General features: G+C 39.1%; 1 long non-coding RNA gene across 1 annotated transcript; it reads right to left on the bottom strand.

The window, feature by feature from the left end:
• Nucleotides 1-313: 313 nt before the first annotated feature.
• Nucleotides 314-7,816, bottom strand: LOC121878911. The gene is made up of 4 exons (XR_006091256.1): nucleotides 7,462-7,816; nucleotides 5,475-5,864; nucleotides 3,433-3,822; nucleotides 314-1,806 (listed from the first exon to the last, which is right to left on the bottom strand). It is a non-coding gene; the product is annotated as an uncharacterized LOC121878911 (long non-coding RNA).
• Between the last annotated feature and the right edge of the window lie 6 nt (nucleotides 7,817-7,822).

Raw genomic sequence — 7,822 nt, forward strand, 5'->3', positions numbered from 1 at the left:
GCGAAAGTAATATAGGAACATACTAAAAAAAAACATGACAAATATAGAAGGAACTGGAGGTCAATATTGCAAGTGGAAGGACGATATAGACAGATCGGAAATGGAAATGTTAATGGCTGAGGGAGAACGGGTGGCGCCAAGTCCCTCACTAGACTAATGGCTATTATTCGGTCTCTAGCTGAAAGCACGGCCTCTAGAGGGTCAAATAAAAACTTAACTGTCAATCCAATGGTAATTTTCCAAACTTTAAGTAGGGTTGAAAGTAATGTGCAGGGCACCTCACAACACACACTACCTTAGCCTTGAGAGAGAAGTCTACAGGGCTAAATTTGTCATGAATTCTACTCGGAAGACAAACAAATGAACATTTCTTTTGAGGATTATCGAGGTCAATCCTACGACAATGAAGCAAATATGAGAGGAAACATCAAAGGAGTTCAAGCCAGGCTTCTTCAACAGAATTCTCGGCCCTTATTTGTCCCTTGTGGTGCCCATAATTTGAATTTTATATTAGGTGACGCTGCCAAGAGCTCCCTAAATGCAACTTGTTACTTTGGATATTTAACGAAAGTATTCACATTGTTTTCAGCCTCTCCTCAGAGGTGGCAAGTTCTTTTAAAACATGTTAATATTACTCTGAAATCGTGGTCAGACGTCAGATGGGAAAGCCGAGTAAAAAGTGTGGAGGCAATTAGATATCAACCTCCGCAACTCAAAGAAGCGCTTTTGGAGCACAGAGAATCTGCAACTGACCCTGTCGTCAAAGTTGAGGCTTAATCGTTGGCAGAGGAAGTAGGGTCATACCGTTTTGTCATTTGTTCAGTTGTGTGGTATGATATACTCAGAAAAATTCAGCACGTGAGCAAACTAATGCAGTCGACTACGATACAGCTCGGCGTGGCTGTAGATCTGCTCAAAAAGACCAGAGATGATATTGTCAGCTACAGAAATACAGGTTTTGCTGATGCACTAACTATTGCTAAAGAAATCTGTGAAGCGATGAGCATAGACACGGTGCTGAAACAGAAGACTAAGAACTAAAAAATGTCACTTTAGCTATGAGTGTGCAGACGAACCTGTCAGCGATGTACTCAAGAGGATGGAGACTACATTTTTCAATGTGGTAGTGGATACTGTGATTTCCTCTCTTAATGAGAGGTTCAAGACCTTGGGCGAGGTGAATGAAAAGTTCAAGGTATTGTTGGGGTTCACGGACATGTCTGACAAAGATATTGTCGGAACTCACACATAAGTTGTAACTTATTCACAACTACTGTGATCATCGTGCGCTGATGTCACAACAAATCTTCTACAAAACAACCCCACCAAAGATAAATTCAATTAACACCCTTCCAGAGCAAAGGGGGTAAACATTGACACATAAATGCCTCGGATACTTCTTAAATGGATACTCACCAAAATAAATAATCGGCAGTAGTATCGGTGACTCACTCAGAAAATTAAGTATCTCTAAAGAGGACAATACAAACTTTCAATTCACAAAGTACTCATAGCAATTCTCAAAATAAAATACTTGATGATACTTGACGAGAATGTCTCAAGAAAATATAACTCTGTAGCTTTCACGGATGATTAACACAAAGCGGATTTTCTGTACTCACAAGAATTCACTGTCTTTTTCAATTATCTTGACACTGTGTTAACACTACACAATTTACTCTGTGCTTTACTCACAATTGGTGGTCCTTACATGTACAGAGGGTGCTTCCAGCAATTCATTTTCAGAGATTGTATGTCTTAGATGTCCATTTCACCACAGAGTCCTCAACCCACTCAATACTATGGCTGAAAATACACAGGAATTAGTTCTCAAATACATATAACCTCTTTACCAACAATGCATATCAGTCTACACTGTAAGAAATGGTAAGGCGCTATGTAATAAAATTCTCCGTTAAATAAAAACAGGTTGAAAAATACAACAATGAAAAATTTAACACCAAACTTGTGTTATCTCAATAAATTCAATGGTAACAAATTGACTCCAACTGAGAACTAGTCATTTGCTCAGCACACATGAAAGTAACATAGAACACACTAAAAAAACATGACAACATAGAAGGAACTGGAGGTCAACATTGCAAGTGGAAGGACGAGTAGATGACGGGAAATGGAAACAAGCACGGCTGAGTGGAACGGGTATGCCAAGTCTCACTAGACTAATGGCTATTATTCAGTCTCTAGCTGAAAGCAATTTGGCTCTAGAGGGTCAAATGAAAACTAACTGTCAATCCAATGGTAATTTTCTCCAAGGCGGAACTTTAAGTAGGGTTGAAAGTAATGCAGGCAATCACAGTCACACTACTCAGTCTCTTTAGAGTAGTTTGCAGGGCTAAATTTATTGCGAATCACTCGGAAGATAAACAAATGAACATTTCTTTGGAGGATTGGTCGAAAATAACTTACGCATAATGGAAGGCCATGAGGAAACATCAAAGGAGTTCAAGCCAGGCTTCTTCAACAGAATTCTCGGCCCCTATTTGTCCCTTGCAGTCTATAATTGAATTCTTAGAGCAGAGCCAAGGAGTTCTAAATGCAACTTGTTACTTTGGATATTTAACGAAAGTATTCACATTGTTTTCAGCCTCTCCTCAGAGGTGGCAAGTTCTTTTAAAACATGTTAATATTACTCTGAAATCGTGGTCAGACGTCAGATGAGAAAGCCGAGTAAAAAGTGTGGAGGCAATTAGATATCAACCTCCGCAACTCAAAGAAGCGCTTTTGGAGCACAGAGAATCTGCAACTGACCCTGTCGTCAAAGTTGAGGCTTAATCGTTGGCAGAGGAAGTAGGGTCATACCGTTTTGTCATTTGTTCAGTTGTGTGGTATGATATACTCAGCAAAATTCAGCACGTGAGCAAACTAATGCAGTCGACTACGATACAGCTCGGCGTGGCTGTAGATCTGCTCAAAAAGACCAGAGATGATATTGTCAGCTACAGAAATACAGGTTTTGCTGATGCACTAACTATTGCTAAAGAAATCTGTGAAGCGATGAGCGTAGACACGGTGCTGAAACAGAAGACTAAGAACTAAAAAATGTCACTTTAGCTATGAGTGTGCAGACGAACCTGTCAGCGATGTACTCAAGAGGATGGAGACTACATTTTTCAATGTGGTAGTGGATACTGTGATTTCCTCTCTTAATGAGAGGTTCAAGACCTTGGGCGAGGTGAATGAAAAGTTCAAGATATTGTTGGGGTTCACGGACATGTCTGACAAAGATATTGTCGGAACTCACACATAAGTTGTAACTTATTCACAACTACTGTGATCATCGTGCGCTGATGTCACAACAAATCTTCTACAAAACAACCCCACCAAAGATAAATTCAATTAACACCCTTCCAGAGCAAAGGGGGTAAACATTGACACATAAATGCCTCGGATACTTCTTAAATGGATACTCACCAAAATAAATAATCGACAGTAGTATCGGTGACTCACTCAGAAAATTAAGTATCTCTAAAGAGGACAATACAAACTTTCAATTCACAAAGTACTCATAGCAATGCTCAAAATAAAATACTTGATGATACTTGACGAGAATGTCTCAAGAAAATATAACTCTGTAGCTTTCACGGATGATTAACACAAAGCGGATTTTCTGTACTCACAAGAATTCACTGTCTTTTTCAATTATCTTGACACTGTGTTAACACTACACAATTTACTCTGTGCTTTACTCACAATTGGTGGTCCTTACATGTACAGAGGGTGCTTCCAGCAATTCATTTTCAGAGATTGTATGTCTTAGATGTCCATTTCACCACAGAGTCCTCAACCCACTCAATACTATGGCTGAAAATACACCGGAATTAGTTCTCAAATACATATAACCTCTTTACCAACAATGCATATCAGTCTACACTGTAAGAAATGGTAAGGCGCTATGTAATAAAATTCTCCGTTTAATAAAAACAGGTTGAAAAATACAACAATGAAAAATTTAACACCAAACTTGTGTTATCTCAATAAATTCCATGGTAACAAATTGACTCCAACTGAGAACTAGTCATTTGCTCAGCACACATGAAAGTAACATAGAACACACTAAAAAAAACATGACAACATAGAAGGAACTGGAGGTCAACATTGCAAGTGGAAGGACGATAGACAGACGGGAAATGGAAATGTTAATGGCTGAGTGGAACGGGTGGTGCCAAGTCCTCACTAGACTAATGGCGATTATTCAGTCTCTAGCTGAAAGCAATTTGGCTCTAGAGGGTCAGCCGAAAAACTTAACTGTCAATCCAATGGTAATTTTCTCCAAGAAGTGGAACTTTAAGTAGGGTTGAAAGTAATGCAGGCAATCACAGTCACACTACCTTGGGGTTCCTTGAGGTAGAGAAGTCTACAGGGCTAAATTTGTCATGAATTCTACTCGGAAGACAAACAAATGAACATTTCTTTTGAGGATTATCGAGGTCAATCCTACGACAATGAAGCAAATATGAGAGGAAACATCAAAGGAGTTCAAGCCAGGCTTCTTCAACAGAATTCTCGGCCCTTATTTGTCCCTTGTGGTGCCCATAATTTGAATTTTATATTAGGTGACGCTGCCAAGAGCTCCCTAAATGCAACTTGTTACTTTGGATATTTAACGAAAGTATTCACATTGTTTTCAGCCTCTCCTCAGAGGTGGCAAGTTCTTTTAAAACATGTTAATATTACTCTGAAATCGTGGTCAGACGTCAGATGGGAAAGCCGAGTAAAAAGTGTGGAGGCAATTAGATATCAACCTCCGCAACTCAAAGAAGCGCTTTTGGAGCACAGAGAATCTGCAACTGACCCTGTCGTCAAAGTTGAGGCTTAATCGTTGGCAGAGGAAGTAGGGTCATACCGTTTTGTCATTTGTTCAGTTGTGTGGTATGATATACTCAGAAAAATTCAGCACGTGAGCAAACTAATGCAGTCGACTACGATACAGCTCGGAGTGGCTGTAGATCTGCTCAAAAAGACCAGAGATGATATTGTCAGCTACAGAAATACAGGTTTTGCTGATGCACTAACTATTAAGTAAAGAAATCTGTGAAGTTTATGACATGATACGTGCCGAAACAGAAGACCAAGAACTAAAAATGTCACTTGAAGCAGAGTAAAGCAGACGAACCTGTCAGCCGGTATGTACTAAGAGGGATGGAGATCACATTTTTCAATGTGGTAGTGGATATTTGTGATTTCTCTAATGAGAGTGTTCAAGACCCAGGCGAGGTGAATGAAAAGTTCAAGGTATTGTTGGGGTTCACGGACATGTCTGACAAAGATATTGTCGGAACTCACACATAAGTTGTAACTTATTCACAACTACTGTGATCATCGTGCGCTGATGTCACAACAAATCTTCTACAAAACAACCCCACCAAAGATAAATTCAATTAACACCCTTCCAGAGCAAAGGGGGTAAACATTGAAACATAAATGCCTCGGATACTTCTTAAATGGATACTCACCAAAATAAATAATCGGCAGTAGTATCGGTGACTCACTCAGAAAATTAAGTATCTCTAAAGAGGACAATACAAACTTTCAATTCACAAAGTACTCATAACAATGCTCAAAATAAAATACTTGATGATACTTGACGAGAATGTCTCAAGAAAATATAACTCTGTAGCTTTCACGGATGATTAACACAAAGCGGATTTTCTGTACTCACAAGAATTCACTGTCTTTTTCAATTATCTTGACACTGTGTTAACACTACACAATTTACTCTGTGCTTTACTCACAATTGGTGGTCCTTACATGTACAGAGGGTGCTTCCAGCAATTCATTTTCAGAGATTGTATGTCTTAGATGTCCATTTCACCACAGAGTCCTCAACCCACTCAATACTATGGCTGAAAATACACCGGAATTAGTTCTCAAATACATATAACCTCTTTACCAACAATGCATATCAGTCTACACTGTAAGAAATGGTAAGGCGCTATGTAATAAAATTCTCCGTTAAATAAAAACAGGTTGAAAAATACAACAATGAAAAATTTAACACCAAACTTGTGTTATCTCAATAAATTCCATGGTAACAAATTGACTCCAACTGAGAACTAGTCATTTGCTCAGCACACATGAAAGTAACATAGAACACACTAAAAAAAACATGACAACATAGAACTGAGGTCACTGTATGTGGAAGGACGAGACAGACGGAAATGGAAAATGTTAATTTGGCTGAGGAATCGGTATGTCCTTCATAGACTAATGGCGATTATTCAGTCTTCTAGCTGAAAGCAATTTGGCTCTAGAGGGTCAAATACAAACTTAACTGTCAATCCAATGGTAATTTTTCTCCAAGTGGAACTTTAAGTAGGGTTGAAAGTAATGCAGGCAATCACAGTCACACTACCTTGGGGTTCCTTGAGGTAGAAGTCTATGCGCTAAATTTGTCATGAATTCTACCGAAGACAAACAAATGAATGATTTTTTTTTGGAGGATTATCGAGGTCAATCTCACGACAATGAACAAAATATGAGAGGAAACATCGCCGAGTTCAAGCCAGTTTTCAACAGAATTCTCGGCCCTTATTTGTCCCTTGTGGTGCCCATAATTTGAATTTTATATTAGGTGACGCTGCCAAGAGCTCCCTAAATGCAACTTGTTACTTTGGATATTTAACGAAAGTATTCACATTGTATTCAGCCTCTCCTCAGAGGTGGCAAGTTCTTTTAAAACATGTTAATATTACTCTGAAATCGTGGTCAGACGTCAGATGGGAAAGCCGAGTAAAAAGTGTGGAGGCAATTAGATATCAACCTCCGCAACTCAAAGAAGCGCTTTTGGAGCACAGAGAATCTGCAACTGACCCTGTCGTCAAAGTTGAGGCTTAATCGTTGGCAGAGGAAGTAGGGTCATACCGTTTTGTCATTTGTTCAGTTGTGTGGTATGATATACTCAGCAAAATTCAGCACGTGAGCAAACTAATGCAGTCGACTACGATACAGCTCGGCGTGGCTGTAGATCTGCTCAAAAAGACCAGAGATGATATTGTCAGCTACAGAAATACAGGTTTTGCTGATGCACTAACTATTGCTAAAGAAATCTGTGAAGCGATGAGCGTAGACACGGTGCTGAAACAGAAGACTAAGAACTAAAAAATGTCACTTTAGCTATGAGTGTGCAGACGAACCTGTCAGCGATGTACTCAAGAGGATGGAGACTACATTTTTCAATGTGGTAGTGGATATCAGATTTCCCACGAGAGGCTCAAGACCTAAGAGGTGAATGAAAGTCTGAAGATATTGTTGGGGTTCACGGATGTCTGACACAAAGATATTGTCGAACTCACATGTTGTAACTTATCAGATCGTTGATGTCACAACAAATCTTCTACAAAACAACCCCACCAAAGATAAATTCAATTAACACCCTTCCAGAGCAAAGGGGGTAAACATTGACACATAAATGCCTCGGATACTTCTTAAATGGATACTCACCAAAATAAATAATCGGCAGTAGTATCGGTGACTCACTCAGAAAATTAAGTATCTCTAAAGAGGACAATACAAACTTTCAATTCACAAAGTACTCATAGCAATGCTCAAAATAAAATACTTGATGATACTTGACGAGAATGTCTCAAGAAAATATAACTCTGTAGCTTTCACGGATGATTAACACAAAGCGGATTTTCTGTACTCACAAGAATTCACTGTCTTTTTCAATTATCTTGACACTGTGTTAACACTACACAATTTACTCTGTGCTTTACTCACAATTGGTGGTCCTTACATGTACAGAGGGTGCTTCCAGCAATTCATTTTCAGAGATTGTATGTCTTAGATGTCCATTTCACCA

The sequence above is a fragment of the Homarus americanus genome, unplaced genomic scaffold (assembly GCF_018991925.1).
Source record: "Homarus americanus isolate GMGI-L3 unplaced genomic scaffold, GMGI_Hamer_2.0 scaffold7604, whole genome shotgun sequence".
NCBI classification, from domain to species: Eukaryota; Metazoa; Arthropoda; class Malacostraca; order Decapoda; family Nephropidae; genus Homarus; species Homarus americanus.